The sequence below is a fragment of the Anopheles coluzzii genome, chromosome 3 (genome assembly GCF_943734685.1).
Source record: "Anopheles coluzzii chromosome 3, AcolN3, whole genome shotgun sequence".
NCBI classification, from domain to species: domain Eukaryota; kingdom Metazoa; phylum Arthropoda; class Insecta; order Diptera; family Culicidae; genus Anopheles; species Anopheles coluzzii.
The window spans coordinates 56,079,164-56,090,176 of record NC_064671.1 but is presented as its reverse complement, the minus strand read 5'-3'; the positions used below and the strand labels follow the sequence as shown (position 1 = coordinate 56,090,176).

Sequence of the window (11,013 nt, the reverse complement as noted above, 5' to 3'; positions counted from 1 at the left end):
GGTTATTAGGGAAAATATTAAAAATTTGTTCTAAGAAATATTTTGTACTTTGGGTTACGTTTGCTCCGTGCTGTCAATTGCGCTAATACAGATTTGCTGCATGGGAATGTTTGCTTGGTTAGCACACTTGGAATTCGATTTTTTCTGGTCAAAAGTAGCCTTCCGGATAAACGAATCATGGTGATGAATATAGACAGACAAAGACAACGCTATACCGAGTAGTGGTAATTGCTGGTCTTCTACGGTGGAGAAGGGACGCGCGTTGCTAAAGAAAAACAGAGACCACGATACATGCGACGCAATATTTCCTCTTTCTGTGGATCGAGAAATGAGACTCAAGGTGTAGGAAAAATTCTCATTTTATTTTTTTACTCGCCCGCCTCAACACGGTAAACATTAAACAGTTGATTGCTATGCGAACGATTGTGGTGATATTTTATTTCTCGTAGTTAAATAAAACGACCTTTAGTTAATTCTACCATCAGTGTTCGGGATAAAGTGTAGCACAATGAATTTATTTACAGTCGCTTTTGCCTAAGTAACGGTATTCTATCTGCACCTTGAATTGCACTGGGACAATGTACAGGTGTCGTACAAAAGCATGCCTGTGGAGGGAAACACAAATGAAGGAAAAAAGTTAGAGTGCGTTGAAGTGCAGTGCTCGGTTGCATCTAGCTTTCGGGTGATGAGGAAAATTAATTAGTTCGGGTTTTGCTCATGTGACTACATATATGATATATTGAACGTGCGAAGATATTGTTGTAAGAAGAATCCGTATTTCCGTATTTGTACCAAATATTGTGCATAGTTTGAGCATGCCGTCATGCTTACTGAGATGTGTTGACATGCCAGTGTTTCTATTGCACTGGTCGCAAAATGATCATTGCTTCCGTTGCTGAGGAAGCGGAAGCGCCCTCAATACAATCTACTGAGAAATGTGTATGTGTGTGCATGTGTTTATTTCTTTCGTTTCAGCAGAGCTAAAGATGTTGTATGTCGTGTAACGTCCCGTCTCTTTTAAGCAAATTTTTTGTACATGCGTCCACCTGTGAAGTGTGTTGTGCAGTTTGTGAAGTGTAAGAGTGCGTTTTTATATTAGTGTGACAAACCGGGCAGTGCTTCAGTGTTGCTGTTGGCAGAGCAGTGTTTTGTTTATTTATAATTTTGAAAGTTGAGTTATCCCAAGCGTCTGTCGTGCCGCAAAAATAACAAAAAGCAGTTACGTCAGCTCCGGGAACGGAAAATAGAAAGTGAGCGACATACAATTGCAAGCCAGTTCCTGTGCAGCGCAAGCATAGTGGGAACGGCACGATTTTGGTAATTCTCGAGGATCTACATCTCCCTTCGCTGCAGCGATTTAAAGCTCATCCAAGCCATCGAAAGGCAAAAGTCATCACCAAGAAATAGCATTTGCAACGCTCCGGTACAAAAGCATCGTACAGCAAGTAGAGGTGAACGTGGGTCGACTGCAGCCAAAACAGGCCAGCAACAAAGCCCCGCGATCATCCCATCCCATCGCGGCAGAGGGTGAACCCAAGCTCACCTTTGAAATTCCGTCCCACCTGAAGAGAACCCTCCGGCTCAACCTGCTTCCCCTGGAATTCGTCTACAGCGCACGTACCTTTGACGAACCTCTTCAGTTGCTTCATTCAAGGTAGGCTTCTTTGGCCGGCCTGTGGCAAAACAAGTTTTTCTTCGGGGCCCTATTGCATCCTCTTCGTTCGCACTTGTGTGAATCGGAGCGGTCTCTGGCCGCACGCTCTTTCTTTCGCTCGTTCGCGTTTTCTCCCTAACTGGATGGTTCCAGTCCACACAGTGGGTTACGTTCATAGCCTCGCAAGAAGGAATATTTGCAAAAAATATCTTTTTTCTATCCTCCTGTATAGGCCGACATGGTCGTGTAGGTCGATAGACAGAATTAGCAGAAGAATATTTAGGACAATAAACTAACGATCGTTACTCAATAAAAAAAGCTTTATACGCAGAAATTCAGATAAATATGTGGACTAAACTCAAATCCTTTACATTATACAAAGGAGATGCTTTAATGCTTTGTATAAACCCGTGTCGTCCTCCATACGAAGGACTGACTCCTGCTATGGGTAATCAAATCAATAAGTCACTGATAACTATGCCCATTAGTGGAATAGGTAGGCCTAGTCCGACAACGGTTGTGAAAAGAATTCCAGAAAATACATTATTGTAATATGTCTTTAATTGTCGAGGCAATTATCTAAATTATTGGTTAAAGAATATGTCCATCGGAACCAACGTTAAATGCTGAACTGACGCGATATATTTTTGTTTTATTGGTTTAATAATATGAAATGCTGTGCGTGTTAACATGCAACCAAATTGACCCATTGTGAGGAGCCCGTTCCATTCCATTTTTATGGCCGGGCGAACACCACCACCACCAACAGCAGCAGCAGCAGCTTGCATTTACCTTCTTTCCTTTACCTTCCGCCGTACTACGCCACCGAGTCTTGGCTCTTTGCTTCGTTGGATGGCGTCTTCGTTGGTCCCTTCTCAATACTCACGGCCCGTCCCGTTGAGCGGGGGAAACCCCAAAAGCAATCGTGGACACCATTGTAGCATTGCTGTGACCGCCACGACGAACCGGTTTCGGAATCGCATCCAACGATGTGCGCGCGCAAAGTAGCGATCCGAAAGAGGCTGCTGCCTTTTTTTTGCTCATGCACGCGAGTGTAAAATGAATCTAACCGTTTCGTCATGTAACCTGAGGGATGGGCGATATGCGTCTGGTAAGATCGGGCTTTCAATCTTACTACTGCTGCCCCTGGTCGGCTGCTGGGCTTCAAATCGTACGATCGCACACTACCGATTATAACAGTAAATGCCAGGGGAGGATGGTGTGGCAAATGCAAATAGCACACGCATTCCTCTTTCTATTTAACATTTCTTTGCAGAAGCTGCTGCTTCCCACAAAATGCATGCAAAAAGGGGTGATGGGTTTTCGATTGAACGGTGCGTCAATTGTGTAACATTAACGGTGGATTTATGTTACAAAAATGTAATGAGAAAAGGAGAGAAGAAGCAGCTTAAAACGATAGATAGTACCACTGACTGATTTTGCTCCTTTGGAGATGAATGAAATCACGGTAAAGGTGTTATCAATCATTCAAGGCACTCTCATGGACGAAGGAACGGCTGCAGATCGACCTCATGCTTTTAGCGCTGAAACATATGTTCAACTCTAACTCATCACTATTGATCCTCAAATCCATTGAAAGAGTTTTAAGAGCACACGTAGCCCTTAAAACACTTTTCTATTTTCGTTCATTAATATGAATCGTGCCAGTTTACTCAGATGAGTTACAGCTTGAGAAAACATAAACAAAAGATCATCTTCTTCCAGATGAAAGCCTCTCGCATGATGCTAATGAAACGAAGAATGGGAAAACAGGAAAAAAAGATGAATGCGGTTTAGGCTGACTTTCTAGTGTTATTAAAACATATTTGTGAAACATCTTTACAATACTACCTTCAACCCGTACGCCATGCAACATGAAAGGAATGCGATGTAAAAATTGTAAATCGTTTGTTAGTAAACCAATTTCTTTTCATATCTTGTGATCTAATGTTCAGTAAATTTTGCAAAATTCGGTTGAAGAAACAGACAATTCACACCCATTTTGATTCGCAGCCAGGTTTGCGTTTGGCCTTTACCTCTTAAACTTGGGGTATCTGTTTGTTTGGATAAACCAGTGGAATCATTGAACCTTCTGCTAATCGTCAAAGGAAGTGGGTTTAAACATCGTGCTTCGGGTAGGAAACGAAAGGATGAGAATCGTGTGCGTGTTTTCCATTAAAAATATTCACCAGTAATGCCGGTTATCGAAAACGTAAATTGAATTTAATGATTTGTATCCGTACACTGTTTGGTCCAGAGCTAGATGTGCAGTTCAAATCACCAGCGCCTCCTCGATGGACTGCCCGTCGAAAATTTCGATGTTGTTGCGATGTGGGTTCTGGGTTTTGGTCTTAGTAGCCACGAATACATATCCACCGTGTACCATCGTCATCACCTCAGTTATTCCGGTTCGCAATTTGTTGAATCACTCGCCTGAGAACGAAAGAACCGAAACGCGCCGCGGCGGAGACAGTGGGTTGGGAAAGGGAGTTCAGTTTTAAAATATATGTGAGAAAATCGTTGATTCGTAGAGGAAGTCGGGCGTATGGCGGTCGGTTGTTAGGTATCGATTGCCGTGCATGCATGAGTATGTTTCGTTCCATTCACCAAAGTAAAGGTGGTGGGGCCTGCTGCCTGGTACACACGCGTTGTTTCGTTTGATGCGTACCTTTGGGGAATGGGTCGTGTGGCCGTGGCGAACCTTTTGCTACGAAGCATTTGTTTTCGCCGTACGTCTGGAGTTGTAGTGGTAGCATGGTTTTGGCGTGTGGGCCGTTGATTAACATGTGTTTGTGTGGCGCGATGGCTACCGGAAAATCGTGATAGTTTATTACATACCGGTACAGCGTGTATGAGCGTTATGGCTCCGAAATCATATCATCGTGTCTTGAATAAAGCTTGTTCTGTGCGAAAGAATGTTTGAAAAATTATATTTCTTATCCAAGACGTAATCTGTTTTATATAATACGGTACAGCTACTAATCAGTTGCAGAAGATGTATTCATAAGTGTGTGCTTTATATAAACTTTTTCAGTGCAATTGAAGCATTGCGTGTCACGCTGAAAAATAAAAGAAATCTCATAAAAGCTTCATGTTGCCACGGTTGCCCTTACAGTTATTTCAAATCATCTACACGGCACGAACATGACATATGCATTGTAATGAAATGGTCCGTCTCTCTCGGTGGCCGTTACGTACTTTGTGGATGTTGTCGAGTATGTTTATTAAAAAATCACGTACTAGACGCCTCGATGCGTGCTGCTGATGGAAAGGACGGTCCTTCATTCCTCAGTTCATAATTGTTGTAAAGCTTGTATGGTGTAGAACGCAAGATGGAAACTCCTAAAGACATGTGCTCCATGCGGTAACGGGAAACACACAATCCATTGGTCCAGCTGCATGATGTGCGATACCGAACGGAGTATAGGCCGGGGTTAGTCGTGTCGTTTTTGCGTCATTTTCTCAAAGGGGTTGTATTAGTAGGGGTGGGAAGGAGAAACGCCGGAAGATAGTAAGAAGATGAAGGGTCGAAGAATTGTTATTGCGTGGTGCAGAACAACTACTGTGCGGGCTTGAAAATGAAAGCCTACGACTGGGTCACTTCCTTTTAAGGTGCATTTCAGGCATGGTGGAACAATTTGGGAAACAGCAGTAATGACAAACATCCGGCACATGCTATAGGAGCGGGTTTTATTCTGAACGGATGCACGGAGGAACATGCAGGACATGCCAAGTGGTTTCAAGTGCCGTGTAAGATATTGGTTGAAAAATATGATACTCAGTTAAAGATGCTCAACGTGATAATTGTTGGAGAATAAGTGTGTGGTTTTGTAAAGTTGATGAAACTGTCAAACAAGAAGCATTAAACTAGGTACGTTATTATAGTAGTTTATTAGCGGCGGAGCATTCATCTCACCGAGGAACACAATGTAATAACCTACTTGATAGATGGATTTTATGTCATGATGAGGTTTTAGGTCAAATAGCATCACTTAAAATGATATTACAAAGTAAAAAGTACTAAGCTGATATTTTGTACTAAAAAACGGTTCCCACGTCAATGTCACGAATAGGAAAACTGATCTGTCGGATAAAAATCACTTTGAAGCTAATGGTGGAGCTTAAGTGTATCACCGTATATGGGTCATTCGGAAAAAGATTGTTGTGGTTTTAATCGTCCTACATTCGCCGGTCCGAAAGCTTCAAGATGAAGATAGTCACCGGTTTGGGCATTACAATTTTCCCTGTTTCGGTAGTGTGAATTTCTACGAACCGAACTCCACTGAATCGTGTCATGTGACCTGGTTGCCCGAAAAGTAAGGCGCCGTTTATTGAGTTAATAGAAACATTTCAAATATTTAGCGACCAGAGCGCCGGTTAGTGTGCACTGGAACTTGGTCAGTTGATTTTGGCCGTATAATGACGAATTGCGGATCTTTCGACTGTATTTCGTGGGACATACGAATTTATAAGAAATGTTAATACTCTTGTAGAGTTGATTAGATTAAATATGTAAACTATGTTATTACTACGTCATGCTAAGTGTATTTTGAAGTGTAAATTTGAAAGTGTTGTAGCTAATTTATGACACACTCTTCCGCGAGCACAAGTTTCACTTTCGCCAATTTCCAGTCCACGACATCCGATGATCAGGCTGTGTATGCATACTCAAGCATATTGAATGTAGCATAAATTGCTTAGTTTAATGGCGATCACGATGCTGCACTTTCCACCTAACAAATAATGTATAGGAAGGAAACTGCAACGTGCATGTGATGCAGGGAGCTTGCGTCGAGTATAGTTTCCGCCAGCAAAAGAGAAATGATTTGTGATGAATTTTTCATGGACATCAATAGAGACTGCACTTGACTTTCAGGTACTTTCGTGCCGGTTTTGTTTGCAAATAAAGCGATACGATCACCTGTGGCTATGCTCTGATTGCGCTGGTGATAATACATTAAAGTTTGCGATATAGGTGGAACACTTGAGTTCCTTGTGTTTTCGTCTACGATGATGATGTGCAAAATATAGTCGGTTTTGTAAAGATGTACGTATTGTTCAGTTTAAACGATTTGTGATTTATTTGAAATTGTTCACATGCTTTTTTATGATCTGCGCATCTTTTATCCTAGTCCATGATTATATAGTCACATTTTGTTAGGAAAATCTTCAATATTCAATGTGTATTTGGCATATATTAGTGACCTATAACTGAAATATGCTAAATGTGCATGTATCTGTTATGAACAAGCTACGATCTTGAGGCAAGCCCAAATATATAGATACTATGTTTATCCTTAGAAAAAAAAAAAAAAAAAAAAAAAAAAAACACATCGTCGTGGAGCAATGTAAACATTTTTACAAAGTTTCAATGCATTGCTCAGCACGATTGTTCGTCAAACATAAATGTTCGGTGTGGGATGATGTCGGGTTCGGAAATCTTTGGAGAATGGCTAATAATAGTAACCGATATGTAGGTTGATGAACCAAAGAGAAAACATTCCAACAAACAAAGCACCTACAGTGTTAAGGTGTTAATGATGTTGAATGGTTGTCCTTCCAAAATGCACTTTTAAATGAGGGCAGCATATGCGATAAACTGTTTCTGACATAATTAGCTGCGTTTTGATTAAATCAATAATTTTCATTCTCATTTATGCTACCTTTTTTATAATGTGATACCTATCCAGTGCTAATATGCCGCAAAAGTATTAGGTACTTGAATTGATAATACAGTTCCTAGCATTGATATTACTGAGTATGAAATCCAATCCATTGAAAGTGAATCGCAAATTGGCCATGCCAGTGGATGCATCACCCGAGGCGCATCACTAGTTTGTGATCGTACGACTAGGTTTTCCTCGTGGGCTAGATGTATTGGTACAGATATCGCGTAACGGCTTGCAATCATAATTATGCAACCGAATAGTTAGCGAAAGCGCGGAACGTAGCTGGCCTATGTTAGACCTCAGTGTCGGGCTCCTGACTACGGTTGGTGGCGAAGCCGGAAAAACTTGGCTACCACGAAACGTGTGATCAACAACGAAGTTACTCGGTAAGCTTTGGCAGTTTGGGCAGCTTTAAAATGGTCTGCATCACTCTTCAGGGCATGTGAAGACTGCAGTTTTGAGCACAGCACGTAAAGCGAATTTCCCACGGAATCTATTCAGGTGTGAGGTTTAAAATGTTAGTATACTCGTTAGGTCTGCATTCGAAACTTGGTTCGCAGTTGTGGTAGAATATGGTTGTATCTTTAGGCCAAAGGGTCTTATTTCTTTGCATAGTTTTAAGTTTCCACGAGGATGTGTTTACTTCCGTTGTGTTAGGGATTGAGGCAGATGTGCGACTTAAATTTCGGTTAGGTGCGGGACGGTTTCCGCGCCTCACTGAATAGAGTGTGGCCCATTTAAGAAGAAGCATTAAGATGCATATGCACCCATCTTCTCTTCTGCACATGTTCCGCATCCTCTATTACACGTGCAGCGGGTGGTACGTTCTCCAAGTGTAGCACATGTTGTTTTTGGTGTATGTTGAGATGTGGCGGATAGTTGGGCGAAGGATCGCATAAGAGACCGAAAAATGGGAATAGGAAACAGATGGATAGGTCTTTCTATGCAGCGATGCGCTACATGATCGTGACACTTTGCACCGCCATATAGCACACGGTAGAGAACAGATGATAATCGTGCCTGATGGTACGCGCAAGGGATGAGACTGCAAAGGGGCTGCTAGCGGGAGGAACTGTAGTAATAGAACATTAGGCAATGATACCGTGTTAAATTCTATAAAATGAGAAGGATCACCATATGCTGGAGCAAGTCTTAATATTAAATCAACTCGATAGTGATGATGATTGATGTTTGTAGTGGTAAGATTCCTTTGAAATTGTTTCCAATAATGTAGTGATGGTCACAAACTTCTTTTTGGTTATTTTATCTTTTGTGACCGATTTTATGTTTAGATTGCCATCATCCTCGATCTGCAATATACGAGCAATTTCAGCGTAAACAAATCTAAATAAAAACGATAAATACAGTGTTTCACGCAGATTAAAAATATCAATTCTGTACAATGTTTAGAGCCGGTGCGAAGCCCCAAAATGAGAGAAATCATCCAGGTTGTGAAGTAAACTGAGAAATTAAAAATAGCGTTTAAGTTTTTGCAACAGTGCACTCGTGTACCGATCGAGTCGAGCAGCGTTAGCAATTCAAGCTTCTGTTGCTGGGTTAGCGTTTGAGAGAACGAAAAAAAGGCAACAGACATTCATCCTTGCTCTCATTGGAGTTGAAAATGTGTGCCGTTGGATGTTTCACACGACTGTCTTTCCTAAGTAAAGGTCAATGTAGTGACGACTGTCCATAAGGGAAGTGACAAACTGACAAGTTTTTTTTTGTGATTGCTCATACACGGAACGTCACGGAACTTCGAGCTGTTATGTCTGTGGGTCATTCTACAATAGTAGTGTTATTTTTACTAGCGACGTTTCGAAACGAAAACATTCGTTTAACTCTAGTTGCTCTTGAGATAAGCTTTATGTTTTACCATATCTTACCTGGAAAGTACAGTTTGAAAATTGAAAAATCAAAACAAAATCTTCCTCATGGCTGATTTACGTAAAACACACACACACATATATACACAATGCCAACATGCCTTCGGTAACCATCACGCTTCGCCGTAGTTATTTTTATGGCGGTCTAATCCGGAAATGATGTCGGAGCAGGTCAATCCCATGTCCCTGTCGGCGGGACTTGTATGCCTAGGTGTGGTATTAAATTAGAGCGATCTGATCGGGTTGAAACTGTACGCTCGGATTGGCATACGACTCAACAATTGGCTTGAATGGGACAATAGCACCTTCCCCCACCGATGGTCTGTTGATCGAGAAAAAATAGAGAAAGTGAAGCAATGATCTGTAACAAATTTCACGGTTCAATCGACTCGGACTTTACCGCTTAGGATGGCAAAAACTGGCTCTTACGTACCACTACCACGAGCGCAGGATAGAAATGCATCCGGCATGCCAGATTTTATGGGAGGTTCAATTTCTTTTACGAGTGTTGAGCATCCATTCTTCCACCTTTGCCATCGGGGATGGTATCGTGAAACATAGCTTGAATGGTTTGTCTTGTGGTGGTAGGACAGTATTTTGATTACTTTCAGTGTTGGTATGTTAGTGTTTGTGCGATGTGGTTGCCTAAGCAGTGAAACTAATCACAAACAGTGGAAAATTGTTTGGATGTTGAGTTGCGCCAATCATTATTTTAAAAATAGTTCTCACATCTATTTAAAAATTAAGTTTTTAGATGTACTCGATAATGATTAACACCAATATGGTTAGTTTTCGGTCGTTTATTTTGTTCATAATATTTTCTAAAATTTTAACAAATGTACACCGGTATGAACCATACAACATTTGTTAAACATTGTTAAACATTTTCGTCGTTATTTGTAATACTGTTCAATTATAACTTTATATAACTTTAAAGCATGTGATTTTTGAAAAATAGCTATGAAAATATATTTTATTCTTGACACCTTGTAGATGGCAAGTTATCTCGAACTACGTCCAAGCAAGAATGGAAACCAGCACTGAGCAGCGATTCAGTCATTTGTTTGATAGATATACCATCGGAAAAATGTAAACAAAAAGTGTTTTACTCACCGGGAAACGTAATCTGAAATTGTTTGACAGGTAAAGTGTAAAAAAGATAATAATCAATAGCAGAAGGGGGCAAACAAATGGAGTCCAATCATTACTTCACCTCCGAAGGTAGCGCAGCAAAAATCGATAGTAATGTGCTTAGAAAAGTTTCCCAGTCTGTTGGGCGGTTTTGCTGGCAATTACCTTTCCGTGACACACCATCGTAAACAAAATTCTCATTTGTTCTTCGTGCGGGTCAGACAATGGCTGAAATTTCTATGCCGGGAATGGTTTGCCGACCTGAGGCATTTGTTTTGCTCGTTTGTCTGCTACGAAAACATAAGTATAATTGTAGTAGGTCAAGGAGTATTGACCTCTTTGCAGTGAGTATTAAAATGGTGGTTGAAGAAATGTTTTCGAAACGCTTTGTGCGTTTCATTCATTCTTCGAAGAAAAATAGCGAGTTTGCTCGTGACTTTCGCATTAAAGAGGAGGTGGTTGGTTTGTAAGCGTTATTATGTGTATTTCATAAATTAATTCGATCAAGCAACAGTGTGGTAGGGATGCAAATTTGATCAAGGCATTGATTCTTCGATCAATAAGTGTCCTTGGTAATTGTAGCACGTTCACTCTGTATGAATTTCGGCAGTAAGAGTTGAAAGTATAAAGAAATAATGAAGCGAAATACAGCCACATTATTGGTCGATGTGATGGG

At 41.0% G+C, this 11,013-nt stretch overlaps 1 protein-coding gene across 15 annotated transcripts in view; it reads left to right on the top strand.

Moving 5' to 3' along the window:
- Nucleotides 1-261: 261 nt before the first annotated feature.
- The window catches only part of LOC120959622 (rab11 family-interacting protein 4B), a 48,782-nt gene continuing 38,030 nt past the window's right edge, over nt 262-11,013 (top strand). For 5 of the 15 annotated variants that reach the window (XM_049608517.1, XM_049608515.1, XM_049608516.1 and 2 more), the window contains exons 1-2: nt 295-389; nt 979-1,654. The gene's annotated coding sequence lies outside the window, so the exon portion shown is untranslated. The other 10 variants (XM_040383149.2, XM_040383150.2, XM_040383145.2 and 7 more) reach the window with 7 other exon arrangements.